Here is a 15,618-nt window from a genome sequence, read left to right as displayed (position 1 = left end):
GGGCCTGTGCTTCTGGCTGAGACCATGGACACCACACCAGGACCTGTGCTGCTGGCTGAGGCTTTGGACACCACCCCAGGGCCTGTGGCTCTGGCTGAGGCCATTTACACCACACAGGGCCTGTGCTTCTGGCTGTGGACCTGTGCAGCCAGCTTAGGCCACCTACACCACACCAGGGCCTGTGGCTCTGGCTGAAGCCGTCTACATCACACCAGGTCCTGTGCTTCTGGTTGTGGACCTGTGCAGCCAGGTTAGGCCACCTACACCACGCCAGGGCCTGTGCTTCTGGTTGTGGACCTGTGCAGCCAGCTTAGGCCACCTACACCACACCAGGGCCTGTGGCTCTGGCTGAGGCCGTCTACATCACACCAGGGCCTGTGCTACTGGCTGAGGCCATGGACACCACACCAAGACCTGTGCTGCTGGCTGAAGCTATGGACACCACACCAGGGCATTTGGCTCTGGCTGAGGCCATGAACACCACACCAGGGCCTGTGGCTCTGGCTGAGGCCAGCTACACCACACCACGGCCAGTGCATCTGGCTGAGGCCATGGACACCACCCCATGGCCTGTGGCTCTGGCTGAGGCCATTTACACCACACCAGGACCTGTGCTGCTGGCTGAGGCTTTGGACACCACCCCATGGCCTGTGGCTCTGGCTGAGGCCATTTACACCACACAGGGCCTGTGCTTCTGGCTGTGGACCTGTGCAGCCAGCTTAGGCCACCTTCACCACACCAGGGCCTGTGCTTCTGGCTGTGGACCTGTGCAGCCAGGTTAGGCCACCTACACCACACCAGGGCCTGTGGCTCTGGCTGAAGCCGTCTACATCACACCAGGTCCTGTGCTTCTGGTTGTGGACCTGTGCAGCCAGGTTAGGCCACCTACACCACGCCAGGGCCTGTGCTTCTGGCTGTGGACCTGTGCAGCCAGCTTAGGCCACCTACACCACACCAGGGTCCTGTGGCTCTGGCTGAGGCCGTCTACATCACACCAGGGCCTGTGCTACTGGCTGAGGCCATGGACACCACACCAAGACCTGTGCTGCTGGCTGAAGCTATGGACACCACACCAGGGCATTTGGCTCTGGCTGAGGCCATGAACACCACACCAGGGCCTGTGGCTCTGGCTGAGGCCAGCTACACCACACCACGGCCAGTGCATCTGGTTGAGGCCATGGACACCACACCAGGGCCTGTACTGCTGGCTGTGGACCTGTGCAGCCAGCTTAGGCCACCTACACCACACCATGGCCTGTGGCTCTGGCTGAAGCAGTCTACATCACACCAGGGCCTGTGCTACTGGCTGAGGCCATGCACACCACACAGGGCCTGTGGTGCTGACTGAGGCAACCTACACCACAACAGGGCCTGTGGCTCCTGATGAGGCCATCTACAACACACCAAGGGCCTGTGTCTCTGGCTGAGACCATCTACACCACACCAGGGCCTGTGCCTCTAGCTGAGGCCATGTACACCACACCAGGGCCTGTGCTGCTGGCTGTGGACCTGTGCAGCCAGCTTAGGCCACCTACACCACACCAGGGCCTGTGCTACTGGCTGAGGCCATGGACACCACACCAGGACCTGTGCTGCTGGCTGAGGCTATGGACACCACCCCAGAGCCTTTGGATCTGGCTGAGGCCATGTACACCACACACGGCCTGTGGCTCTGGATGAGGCCGTCTACAACACACCAAGGGCTGTACTACTGGATGAGGCCATGTTTATCACCCCAGGGCCTGTGCTGCTGGCTGAGGCCAACTACACCACACAAGGGCCTGTGTCTCTGGCTGAGATCATCTACACCACACCAGGGCCTGTGCCTCTAGCTGAGGCCATGTACACCACACCAGGGCTTGTGCTGCTGGCTGTGGACCTGTGCGGCCAGCTTAGGCCACCTACACCACACCAGGGCCTGTGCTACTGGCTGAGGCTATGGACACCACACCAGTGCCTGTGGCTCTGGCTGAGGCCATGTACACCACCCCCGAGCCTTTGATGCTGGCTGAGGTCATGAACACCACACCAGGTCCTGTGGCTCTGGCTGAGGCCATCTACATCACACCAGGGCCAGTGTTTCTGGCTGAGGCGATGGACACCACACCAGGACCTGTGCTGCTGGCTGAGGCCAACTACACCACACCAGGAGCTGTGCTGCTGGCTGAGCTATGGACACCACACCAGGGCCTGTGCTGCTTGCTGTGGGCCTGTAGCTCTGGATTAGGCCATGAACACCACACCAAAGTCTGTGGCTCTGGCTGAGGCAATCTACAACACAACATGGCCAGTGCTTCCGGATGTGGACCTGTGCAGCCAGCTTAGGACACCTACACCACACCAAGGCCTGTGGCTCTGTCTGAGGCCGTCTACACCACACCAGGACCTGTGCTACTGGCTGAGGCCATGGACACCTCTTCAGGGCCTGTGGCTTTGTCTGAGGCCATGGACACCTCTTCAGGGCCTGTGGCTTTGTCTGAGGCCATGTACAGCACACCAGGGCCTGTGGCTCTGGATGAGTTCGTCTACAACACACCAAGGACTGTGCTGCTGGATTAGGCAATGTTCATCACACCAGGGCCTGTGCGGCTGGCTGAGGCTATCTACACCACACCAGGGCCTGTGGTGCTGGCTGAGGCCAACTACACCAAACAAGGGCCTGTGGCTCTGTCTGAGGCCATCTACACCACACCAGGGCCAGTGCTTCTGGCTGAGGCCATGGACACCACACCAGGGCCTGTGCTTCTTGCTGTGGACCTGTGCAGCCAGCTTAGGCCACCTACACCACACCAGGGCCTGTGCTTCTGGCTGTGGACCTGTGCAGCCAGGTTAGGCCACCTACACCACACCAGGGCCTGTGGCTCTGGCTGAAGCCGTCTACATCACACCAGGTCCTGTGCTTCTGGTTGTGGACCTGTGCAGCCAGGTTAGGCCACCTACACCACGCCAGGGCCTGTGCTTCTGGTTGTGGACCTGTGCAGCCAGCTTAGGCCACCTACACCACACCAGGGCCTGTGGCTCTGGCTGAGGCCGTCTACATCAAACCAGGGCCTGTGCTACTGGCTGAGGCCATGGACACCACACGAAGACCTGTGCTGCTGGCTGAAGCTATGGACACCACACCAGGGCATTTGGCTCTGGCTGAGGCCATGAACACCACACCAGGGCCTGTGGCTCTGTCTGAGGCCAGCTACACCACACCAGGGCCAGTGCTTCTGGCTGAGGCCATGGACACCACACCAGGGCCTGTGCTGCTGGCTGAGGCCATGGACACCACACCAGGACCTGTGCTGCTGGCTGAGGCCAACTACACCCCACCAGGGCATGTGGCTCTGTCTGAGGCCATCTACACCACACCAGGGCCAGTGCTTCTGGCTGAGGCCATGGACACCACAACAGGGCCTGTGCTGTTGGCTGAGGCTATGGACACCACACCAGTGCCTGTGGCTCTGGCTGAGGCCATGTACACCACCCCCGGGCCTTTGATGCTGGCTGAGGCCAACTACACCACACCAGGTCCTGTGGCTCTGGCTGAGGCCATTTACACCACACCAGGGCCTGTGTTGCTGATCAAAGGCTAAAATGAGTCCTTTGGTTAGGGTATTAGGCAAGCATGCAGTTACCATTAACACTGTAGTTAAATTGGAGGCTTGTGTTCGTAACTGCGAGTATTGGCCACCTCACTACTTGATACCATAAATTGACGCTTTGTGCTGACGCCAGCAGCTTACGGCCATACCGCCTTGCCAAAGCCCGATCTCGTCTGATCTCGGAAGCTATGCAAGGTTGGGCTTGGTTAGTACTTGGATGGGAGACTGCCTGGGAATACCAGGTGCTGTAAGCATTTGCTTTTCATGTCACTTAGCTGGTTTTGATCCAGAGAAGGAGGGTGTTGGTGTCAATTAATGAGGCCACATTAACGACATTCCTTTTGGCTGTTTTCAGCAATGTCTTGTGCTGCCGGGTGAGGCCATCCGCACCACACCGAGACCTATTCTGCTAACATAGGTCATCTAAATTACACCAGGGCCTGTGGCCTGCGCTGACGCCGTCTACATTACACCAGGGCCTGTGCTTCTGGCTGAGACCATGGACACCACACCAGGACCTGTGCTGCTGGCTGAGGCTTTGGACACCACCCCAGGGCCTGTGGCTCTGGCTGAGGCCATTTACACCACACAGGGCCTGTGGCTTCTGGCTGTGGACCTGTGCAGCCAGCTTAGGCCACCTACACCACACCAGGGCCTGTGGCTCTGGCAGAAGCCGTCTACATCACACCAGGTCCTGTGCTTCTGGTTGTGGACCTGTGCAGCCAGGTTAGGCCACCTACACCACGCCAGGGCCTGTGCTTCTGGCTGTGGACCTGTGCAGCCAGCTTAGGCCACCTACACCACACCAGGGCCTGTGGCTCTGGCTGAGGCCATCTACATCACACCAGGGCCTGTGCTACTGGCTGAGGCCATGGACACCACACCAAGACCTGTGCTGCTGGCTGAAGCTATGGACACCACACCAGGGCATTTGGCTCTGGCTGAGGCCATGAACACCACACCAGGGCCTGTGGCTCTGGCTGAGGCCAGCTACACCACACCACGGCCAGTGCATCTGGCTGAGGCCATGGACACCACACCAGGGCCTGTGCTGCTGGCTGTGGACCTGTGCAGCCAGCTTAGGCCACCTACACCACACCATGGCCTGTGGCTCTGGCTGAAGCAGTCTACATCACACCAGGGCCTGTGCTACTGGCTGAGGCCATGGACACCACACAGGGCCTGTGCTGCTGACTGAGGCAACCTACACCACAACAGGGCCTGTGGCTCCTGATGAGGCCATCTACAACACACCAAGGGCCTGTGTCTCTGGCTGAGACCATCTACACCACACCAGGGCCTGTGCCTCTAGCTGAGGCCATGTACACCACACCAGGGCCTGTGCTGCTGGCTGTGGACCTGTGCAGCCAGCTTAGGCCACCTACACCACACCAGGGCCTGTGCTACTGGCTGAGGCCATGGACACCACACCAGGACCTGTGCTGCTGGCTGAGGCTATGGACACCACCCCAGAGCCTTTGGATCTGGCTGAGGCCATGTACACCACACACGGCCTGTGGCTCTGGATGAGGCCGTCTACAACACACCAAGGGCTGTACTACTGGATGAGGCCATGTTTATCACCCCAGGGCCTGTGCTGCTGGCTGAGGCCAACTACAACACACAAGGGCCTGTGTCTCTGGCTGAGATCATCTACACCACACCAGGGCCTGTGCCTCTAGCTGAGGCCATGTACACCACACCAGGGCTTGTGCTGCTGGCTGTGGACCTGTGCAGCCAGCTTAGGCCACCTACACCACACCAGGGCCTGTGCTACTGGCTGAGGCCATGGACACCACACCAAGGCCTGTGCTGCTGGCTGAGGCTATGGACACCACACCAGTGCCTGTGGCTCTGGCTTAGGCCATGTACACCACCCCCGGGCCTTTGATGCTGGCTGAGGTCATGAACACCACACCAGGTCCTGTGGCTCTGGCTGAGGCCATCTACATCACACCAGGGCCAGTGTTTCTGGCTGAGGCGATGGACACCACACCAGGACCTGTGCTGCTGGCTGAGGCCAACTACACCACAACAGGAGCTGTGCTGCTGGCTGAGCTATGGACACCACACCAGGGCCTGTGCTGCTTGCTGTGGGCCTGTAGCTCTGGCTTAGGCCATGAACACCACACCAAGGTCTGTGGCTCTGGCTGAGGCAATCTACAACACAACAGGGCCTGAGCTTCCGGATGTGGACCTGTGCAGCCAGCTTAGGCCACCTACACCACACCAAGGCCTGTGGCTCTGTCTGAGGCCGTCTACACCACACCAGGACCTGTGCTACTGGCTGAGGCCATGGACACCTCTTCAAGGCCTGTGGCTCTGTCTGAGGCCGTCTACACCACACCAGGACCTGTGCTACTGGCTGAGGCCATGGACACCTCTTCAGGGCCTGTGGCTTTGTCTGAGGCCATGTACACCACACCAGGGCCTGTGGCTCTGGATGAGGTCGTCTACAACACACCAAGGACTGTGCTGCTGGATGAGGCAATGTTCATCACACCAGGGCCTGTGCGGCTGGCTGAGGCTATGGACACCACACCAGGGCCTGTGGTGCTGGCTGAGGCCAACTACACCAAACAAGGGCCTGTGGCTCTGTCTGAGGCCATCTACACCACACCAGGGCCAGTGCTTCTGGCTGAGGCCATGGACACCACACCAGGGCCTGTGCTGCTGGCTGAGGCCATGGACACCACACCAGGACCTGTGCTGCTGGCTGAGGCCAACTACACCCCACCAGGGCATGTGGCTCTGTCTGAGGCCATCTACACCACACCAGGGCCAGTGCTTCTGGCTGAGGCCATGGACACCACAACAGGGCCTGTGCTGTTGGCTGAGGCTATGGACACCACACCAGTGCCTGTGGCTCTGGCTGAGGCCATGTACACCACCCCCGGGCCTTTGATGCTGGCTGAGGCCAACTACACCACACCAGGTCCTGTGGCTCTGGCTGAGGCCATTTACACCACACCAGGGCCTGTGTTGCTGATCAAAGGCTAAAATGAGTCCTTTGGTTAGGGTATTAGGCAAGCATGCAGTTACCATTAACACTGTAGTTAAATTGGAGGCTTGTGTTCGTAACTGCGAGTATTGGCCACCTCACTACTTGATACCATAAATTGACGCTTTGTGCTGACGCCAGCAGCTTACGGCCATACCGCCTTGCCAAAGCCTGATCTCGTCTGATCTCGGAAGCTATGCAAGGTTGGGCTTGGTTAGTACTTGGATGGGAGACTGCCTGGGAATACCAGGTGCTGTAAGAATTTGCTTTTCATGTCACTGAGCTGATTTTGATCCAGAGAAGGAGGGTGTTGGTGTCCATTAATGAGGCCACATTAACGACATTCCTTTTGGCTGTTTTCAGCAATGTCTTGTGCTGCCGGGTGAGGCCATCCGCACCACACCGAAGCCTATTCTGCTAACATAGGTCATCTAAATTACACCAGGGCCTGTGGCCTGCGCTGACGCCGTCTACATTACACCAGGGCCTGTGCTTCTGGCTGAGACCATGGACACCACACCAGGACCTGTGCTGCTGGCTGAGGCTTTGGACACCACCCCAGGGCCTGTGGCTCTGGCTGAGGCCATTTACACCACACAGGGCCTGTGCTTCTGGCTGTGGACCTGTGCAGCCAGCTTAGGCCACCTACACCACACCAGGGCCTGTGGCTCTGGCTGAAGCCGTCTACATCACACCAGGTCCTGTGCTTCTGGTTGTGGACCTGTGCAGCCAGGTTAGGCCACCTACACCACGCCAGGGCCTGTGCTTCTGGTTGTGGACCTGTGCAGCCAGCTTAGGCCACCTACACCACACCAGGGCCTGTGGCTCTGGCTGAGGCCGTCTACATCACACCAGGGCCTGTGCTACTGGCTGAGGCCATGGACACCACACCAAGACCTGTGCTGCTGGCTGAAGCTATGGACACCACACCAGGGCATTTGGCTCTGGCTGAGGCCATGAACACCACACCAGGGCCTGTGGCTCTGGCTGAGGCCAGCTACACCACACCACGGCCAGTGCATCTGGCTGAGGCCATGGACACCACCCCATGGCCTGTGGCTCTGGCTGAGGCCATTTACACCACACCAGGACCTGTGCTGCTGGCTGAGGCTTTGGACACCACCCCATGGCCTGTGGCTCTGGCTGAGGCCATTTACACCACACAGGGCCTGTGCTTCTGGCTGTGGACCTGTGCAGCCAGCTTAGGCCACCTTCACCACACCAGGGCCTGTGCTTCTGGCTGTGGACCTGTGCAGCCAGGTTAGGCCACCTACACCACACCAGGGCCTGTGGCTCTGGCTGAAGCCGTCTACATCACACCAGGTCCTGTGCTTCTGGTTGTGGACCTGTGCAGCCAGGTTAGGCCACCTACACCACGCCAGGGCCTGTGCTTCTGGCTGTGGACCTGTGCAGCCAGCTTAGGCCACCTACACCACACCAGGGTCCTGTGGCTCTGGCTGAGGCCGTCTACATCACACCAGGGCCTGTGCTACTGGCTGAGGCCATGGACACCACACCAAGACCTGTGCTGCTGGCTGAAGCTATGGACACCACACCAGGGCATTTGGCTCTGGCTGAGGCCATGAACACCACACCAGGGCCTGTGGCTCTGGCTGAGGCCAGCTACACCACACCACGGCCAGTGCATCTGGTTGAGGCCATGGACACCACACCAGGGCCTGTACTGCTGGCTGTGGACCTGTGCTGCCAGCTTAGGCCACCTACACCACACCATGGCCTGTGGCTCTGGCTGAAGCAGTCTACATCACACCAGGGCCTGTGCTACTGGCTGAGGCCATGCACACCACACAGGGCCTGTGGTGCTGACTGAGGCAACCTACACCACAACAGGGCCTGTGGCTCCTGATGAGGCCATCTACAACACACCAAGGGCCTGTGTCTCTGGCTGAGACCATCTACACCACACCAGGGCCTGTGCCTCTAGCTGAGGCCATGTACACCACACCAGGGCCTGTGCTGCTGGCTGTGGACCTGTGCAGCCAGCTTAGGCCACCTACACCACACCAGGGCCTGTGCTACTGGCTGAGGCCATGGACACCACACCAGGACCTGTGCTGCTGGCTGAGGCTATGGACACCACCCCAGAGCCTTTGGATCTGGCTGAGGCCATGTACACCACACACGGCCTGTGGCTCTGGATGAGGCCGTCTACAACACACCAAGGGCTGTACTACTGGATGAGGCCATGTTTATCACCCCAGGGCCTGTGCTGCTGGCTGAGGCCAACTACACCACACAAGGGCCTGTGTCTCTGGCTGAGATCATCTACACCACACCAGGGCCTGTGCCTCTAGCTGAGGCCATGTACACCACACCAGGGCTTGTGCTGCTGGCTGTGGACCTGTGCGGCCAGCTTAGGCCACCTACACCACACCAGGGCCTGTGCTACTGGCTGAGGCTATGGACACCACACCAGTGCCTGTGGCTCTGGCTGAGGCCATGTACACCACCCCCGAGCCTTTGATGCTGGCTGAGGTCATGAACACCACACCAGGTCCTGTGGCTCTGGCTGAGGCCATCTACATCACACCAGGGCCAGTGTTTCTGGCTGAGGCGATGGACACCACACCAGGACCTGTGCTGCTGGCTGAGGCCAACTACACCACACCAGGAGCTGTGCTGCTGGCTGAGCTATGGACACCACACCAGGGCCTGTGCTGCTTGCTGTGGGCCTGTAGCTCTGGATTAGGCCATGAACACCACACCAAAGTCTGTGGCTCTGGCTGAGGCAATCTACAACACAACATGGCCAGTGCTTCCGGATGTGGACCTGTGCAGCCAGCTTAGGACACCTACACCACACCAAGGCCTGTGGCTCTGTCTGAGGCCGTCTACACCACACCAGGACCTGTGCTACTGGCTGAGGCCATGGACACCTCTTCAGGGCCTGTGGCTTTGTCTGAGGCCATGGACACCTCTTCAGGGCCTGTGGCTTTGTCTGAGGCCATGTACAGCACACCAGGGCCTGTGGCTCTGGATGAGTTCGTCTACAACACACCAAGGACTGTGCTGCTGGATTAGGCAATGTTCATCACACCAGGGCCTGTGCGGCTGGCTGAGGCTATCTACACCACACCAGGGCCTGTGGTGCTGGCTGAGGCCAACTACACCAAACAAGGGCCTGTGGCTCTGTCTGAGGCCATCTACACCACACCAGGGCCAGTGCTTCTGGCTGAGGCCATGGACACCACACCAGGGCCTGTGCTTCTTGCTGTGGACCTGTGCAGCCAGCTTAGGCCACCTACACCACACCAGGGCCTGTGCTTCTGGCTGTGGACCTGTGCAGCCAGGTTAGGCCACCTACACCACACCAGGGCCTGTGGCTCTGGCTGAAGCCGTCTACATCACACCAGGTCCTGTGCTTCTGGTTGTGGACCTGTGCAGCCAGGTTAGGCCACCTACACCACGCCAGGGCCTGTGCTTCTGGTTGTGGACCTGTGCAGCCAGCTTAGGCCACCTACACCACACCAGGGCCTGTGGCTCTGGCTGAGGCCGTCTACATCAAACCAGGGCCTGTGCTACTGGCTGAGGCCATGGACACCACACGAAGACCTGTGCTGCTGGCTGAAGCTATGGACACCACACCAGGGCATTTGGCTCTGGCTGAGGCCATGAACACCACACCAGGGCCTGTGGCTCTGTCTGAGGCCAGCTACACCACACCAGGGCCAGTGCTTCTGGCTGAGGCCATGGACACCACACCAGGGCCTGTGCTGCTGGCTGAGGCCATGGACACCACACCAGGACCTGTGCTGCTGGCTGAGGCCAACTACACCCCACCAGGGCATGTGGCTCTGTCTGAGGCCATCTACACCACACCAGGGCCAGTGCTTCTGGCTGAGGCCATGGACACCACAACAGGGCCTGTGCTGTTGGCTGAGGCTATGGACACCACACCAGTGCCTGTGGCTCTGGCTGAGGCCATGTACACCACCCCCGGGCCTTTGATGCTGGCTGAGGCCAACTACACCACACCAGGTCCTGTGGCTCTGGCTGAGGCCATTTACACCACACCAGGGCCTGTGTTGCTGATCAAAGGCTAAAATGAGTCCTTTGGTTAGGGTATTAGGCAAGCATGCAGTTACCATTAACACTGTAGTTAAATTGGAGGCTTGTGTTCGTAACTGCGAGTATTGGCCACCTCACTACTTGATACCATAAATTGACGCTTTGTGCTGACGCCAGCAGCTTACGGCCATACCGCCTTGCCAAAGCCCGATCTCGTCTGATCTCGGAAGCTATGCAAGGTTGGGCTTGGTTAGTACTTGGATGGGAGACTGCCTGGGAATACCAGGTGCTGTAAGCATTTGCTTTTCATGTCACTTAGCTGGTTTTGATCCAGAGAAGGAGGGTGTTGGTGTCAATTAATGAGGCCACATTAACGACATTCCTTTTGGCTGTTTTCAGCAATGTCTTGTGCTGCCGGGTGAGGCCATCCGCACCACACCGAGACCTATTCTGCTAACATAGGTCATCTAAATTACACCAGGGCCTGTGGCCTGCGCTGACGCCGTCTACATTACACCAGGGCCTGTGCTTCTGGCTGAGACCATGGACACCACACCAGGACCTGTGCTGCTGGCTGAGGCTTTGGACACCACCCCAGGGCCTGTGGCTCTGGCTGAGGCCATTTACACCACACAGGGCCTGTGGCTTCTGGCTGTGGACCTGTGCAGCCAGCTTAGGCCACCTACACCACACCAGGGCCTGTGGCTCTGGCAGAAGCCGTCTACATCACACCAGGTCCTGTGCTTCTGGTTGTGGACCTGTGCAGCCAGGTTAGGCCACCTACACCACGCCAGGGCCTGTGCTTCTGGCTGTGGACCTGTGCAGCCAGCTTAGGCCACCTACACCACACCAGGGCCTGTGGCTCTGGCTGAGGCCATCTACATCACACCAGGGCCTGTGCTACTGGCTGAGGCCATGGACACCACACCAAGACCTGTGCTGCTGGCTGAAGCTATGGACACCACACCAGGGCATTTGGCTCTGGCTGAGGCCATGAACACCACACCAGGGCCTGTGGCTCTGGCTGAGGCCAGCTACACCACACCACGGCCAGTGCATCTGGCTGAGGCCATGGACACCACACCAGGGCCTGTGCTGCTGGCTGTGGACCTGTGCAGCCAGCTTAGGCCACCTACACCACACCATGGCCTGTGGCTCTGGCTGAAGCAGTCTACATCACACCAGGGCCTGTGCTACTGGCTGAGGCCATGGACACCACACAGGGCCTGTGCTGCTGACTGAGGCAACCTACACCACAACAGGGCCTGTGGCTCCTGATGAGGCCATCTACAACACACCAAGGGCCTGTGTCTCTGGCTGAGACCATCTACACCACACCAGGGCCTGTGCCTCTAGCTGAGGCCATGTACACCACACCAGGGCCTGTGCTGCTGGCTGTGGACCTGTGCAGCCAGCTTAGGCCACCTACACCACACCAGGGCCTGTGCTACTGGCTGAGGCCATGGACACCACACCAGGACCTGTGCTGCTGGCTGAGGCTATGGACACCACCCCAGAGCCTTTGGATCTGGCTGAGGCCATGTACACCACACACGGCCTGTGGCTCTGGATGAGGCCGTCTACAACACACCAAGGGCTGTACTACTGGATGAGGCCATGTTTATCACCCCAGGGCCTGTGCTGCTGGCTGAGGCCAACTACACCACACAAGGGCCTGTGTCTCTGGCTGAGATCATCTACACCACACCAGGGCCTGTGCCTCTAGCTGAGGCCATGTACACCACACCAGGGCTTGTGCTGCTGGCTGTGGACCTGTGCAGCCAGCTTAGGCCACCTACACCACACCAGGGCCTGTGCTACTGGCTGAGGCCATGGACACCACACCAAGGCCTGTGCTGCTGGCTGAGGCTATGGACACCACACCAGTGCCTGTGGCTCTGGCTTAGGCCATGTACACCACCCCCGGGCCTTTGATGCTGGCTGAGGTCATGAACACCACACCAGGTCCTGTGGCTCTGGCTGAGGCCATCTACATCACACCAGGGCCAGTGTTTCTGGCTGAGGCGATGGACACCACACCAGGACCTGTGCTGCTGGCTGAGGCCAACTACACCACAACAGGAGCTGTGCTGCTGGCTGAGCTATGGACACCACACCAGGGCCTGTGCTGCTTGCTGTGGGCCTGTAGCTCTGGCTTAGGCCATGAACACCACACCAAGGTCTGTGGCTCTGGCTGAGGCAATCTACAACACAACAGGGCCTGAGCTTCCGGATGTGGACCTGTGCAGCCAGCTTAGGCCACCTACACCACACCAAGGCCTGTGGCTCTGTCTGAGGCCGTCTACACCACACCAGGACCTGTGCTACTGGCTGAGGCCATGGACACCTCTTCAAGGCCTGTGGCTCTGTCTGAGGCCGTCTACACCACACCAGGACCTGTGCTACTGGCTGAGGCCATGGACACCTCTTCAGGGCCTGTGGCTTTGTCTGAGGCCATGTACACCACACCAGGGCCTGTGGCTCTGGATGAGGTCGTCTACAACACACCAAGGACTGTGCTGCTGGATGAGGCAGTGTTCATCACACCAGGGCCTGTGCGGCTGGCTGAGGCTATGGACACCACACAGGGCCTGTGCTGCTGACTGAGGCAACCTACACCACAACAGGGCCTGTGGCTCCTGATGAGGCCATCTACAACACACCAAGGGCCTGTGTCTCTGGCTGAGACCATCTACACCACACCAGGGCCTGTGCCTCTAGCTGAGGCCATGTACACCACACCAGGGCCTGTGCTGCTGGCTGTGGACCTGTGCAGCCAGCTTAGGCCATCTACACCACACCAGGGCCAGTGCTTCTGGCTGAGGCTATGGACACCACACCAGTGCCTGTGGCTCTGGCTGAGGCCATGTACACCACCCCCGGGCCTTTGATGCTGGCTGAGGCCAACTACACCACACCAGGACCTGTGCTGCTGGCTGAGGCCAACTACACCCCACCAGGGCATGTGGCTCTGTCTGAGGCCATCTACACCACACCAGGGCCAGTGCTTCTGGCTGAGGCCATGGACACCACAACAGGGCCTGTGCTGTTGGCTGAGGCTATGGACACCACACCAGTGCCTGTGGCTCTGGCTGAGGCCATGTACACCACCCCCGGGCCTTTGATGCTGGCTGAGGCCAACTACACCACACCAGGTCCTGTGGCTCTGGCTGAGGCCATTTACACCACACCAGGGCCTGTGTTGCTGATCAAAGGCTAAAATGAGTCCTTTGGTTAGGGTATTAGGCAAGCATGCAGTTACCATTAACACTGTAGTTAAATTGGAGGCTTGTGTTCGTAACTGCGAGTATTGGCCACCTCACTACTTGATACCATAAATTGACGCTTTGTGCTGACGCCAGCAGCTTACGGCCATACCGCCTTGCCAAAGCCCGATCTCGTCTGATCTCGGAAGCTATGCAAGGTTGGGCTTGGTTAGTACTTGGATGGGAGACTGCCTGGGAATACCAGGTGCTGTAAGCATTTGCTTTTCATGTCACTGAGCTGGTTTTGATCCAGAGAAGGAGGGTGTTGGTGTCCATTAATGAGGCCACATTAACGACATTCCTTTTGGCTGTTTTCAGCAATGTCTTGTGCTGCCGGGTGAGACCATCCGCACCACACCGAGGCCTATTCTGCTAACATAGGTCATCTAAATTACACCAGGGCCTGTGGCCTGCGCTGACGCCGTCTACATTACACCAGGGCCTGTGCTTCTGGCTGAGACCATGGACACCACACCAGGACCTGTGCTGCTGGCTGAGGCTTTGGACACCACCCCAGGGCCTGTGGCTCTGGCTGAGGCCATTTACACCACACAGGGCCTGTGCTTCTGGCTGTGGACCTGTGCAGCCAGGTTAGGCCACCTACACCACACCAGGGCCTGTGGCTCTGGCTGAGGCCGTCTACATCACACCAGGTCCTGTGCTTCTGGTTGTGGACCTGTGCAGCCAGGTTAGGCCACCTACACCACGCCAGGGCCTGTGCTTCTGGTTGTGGACCTGTGCAGCCAGCTTAGGCCACCTACACCACACCAGGGCCTGTGGCTCTGGCTGAGGCCGTCTACATCACACCAGGGCCTGTGCTACTGGCTGAGGCCATGGACACCACACCAAGACCTGTGCTGCTGGCTGAAGCTATGGACACCACACCAGGGCATTTGGCTCTGGCTGAGGCCATGAACACCACACCAGGGCCTGTGGCTCTGGCTGAGGCCAGCTACACCACACCACGGCCAGTGCATCTGGCTGAGGCCATGGACACCACACCAGGGCCTGTACTGCTGGCTGTGGACCTGTGCAGCCAGCTTAGGCCACCTACACCACACCATGGCCTGTGGCTCTGGCTGAAGCAGTCTACATCACACCAGGTCCTGTGCTACTGGCTGAGGCCATGCACACCACACAGGGCCTGTGGTGCTGACTGAGGCAACCTACACCACAACAGGGCCTGTGGCTCCTGATGAGGCCATCTACAACACACCAAGGGCCTGTGCCTCTAGCTGAGACCATCTACACCACACCAGGGCCTGTGCCTCTAGCTGAGGCCATGTACACCGCAACAGGGCCTGTGCTGCTGGCTGTGGACCTGTGCAGCCAGCTTAGGCCACCTACACCACACCAGGGCCTGTGCTACTGGCTGAGGCCATGGACACCACACCAGGACCTGTGCTGCTGGCTGAGGCTATGGACACCACCCCAGAGCCTTTGGATCTGGCTGAGGCCATGTACACCACACACGGCCTGTGGCTCTGGATGAGGCCGTCTACAACACACCAAGGGCTGTACTACTGGATGAGGCCATGTTTATCACCCCAGGGCCTGTGCTGCTGGCTGAGGCCAACTACACCACACAAGGGCCTGTGTCTCTGGCTGAGATCATCTACACCACACCAGGGCCTGTGCCTCTAGCTGAGGCCATGTACACCACACCAGGGCTTGTGCTGCTGGCTGTGGACCTGTGCAGCCAGCTTAGGCCACCTACACCACACCAGGGCCT

The 15,618-nt window shown here is 59.4% G+C and overlaps 3 non-coding genes and 1 pseudogene across 3 annotated transcripts; all 4 read left to right on the top strand.

The window, feature by feature from the left end:
* The first annotated feature begins 3,725 nt into the window (after positions 1-3,725).
* LOC134630148 (5S ribosomal RNA) lies at positions 3,726-3,844 on the top strand. Its single transcript, XR_010094212.1, has one exon. It is a non-coding gene; the product is annotated as a 5S ribosomal RNA (ribosomal RNA).
* Positions 3,845-6,734: 2,890 nt separating this feature from the next.
* On the top strand, positions 6,735-6,853 carry LOC134630003 (5S ribosomal RNA; annotated as a pseudogene).
* Positions 6,854-10,799: 3,946 nt separating this feature from the next.
* LOC134630136 (5S ribosomal RNA) lies at positions 10,800-10,918 on the top strand. Its single transcript, XR_010094201.1, has one exon. It is a non-coding gene; the product is annotated as a 5S ribosomal RNA (ribosomal RNA).
* Positions 10,919-13,984: 3,066 nt separating this feature from the next.
* On the top strand, positions 13,985-14,103 carry LOC134630125 (5S ribosomal RNA). Its single transcript, XR_010094190.1, has one exon. It is a non-coding gene; the product is annotated as a 5S ribosomal RNA (ribosomal RNA).
* Positions 14,104-15,618: the final 1,515 nt, after the last annotated feature.

Source organism: Pelmatolapia mariae, linkage group LG6 (genome assembly GCF_036321145.2).
Source record: "Pelmatolapia mariae isolate MD_Pm_ZW linkage group LG6, Pm_UMD_F_2, whole genome shotgun sequence".
Taxonomy (NCBI): domain Eukaryota; kingdom Metazoa; phylum Chordata; class Actinopteri; order Cichliformes; family Cichlidae; genus Pelmatolapia; species Pelmatolapia mariae.
This window is presented reverse-complemented; position numbering and strand designations above follow the sequence as displayed.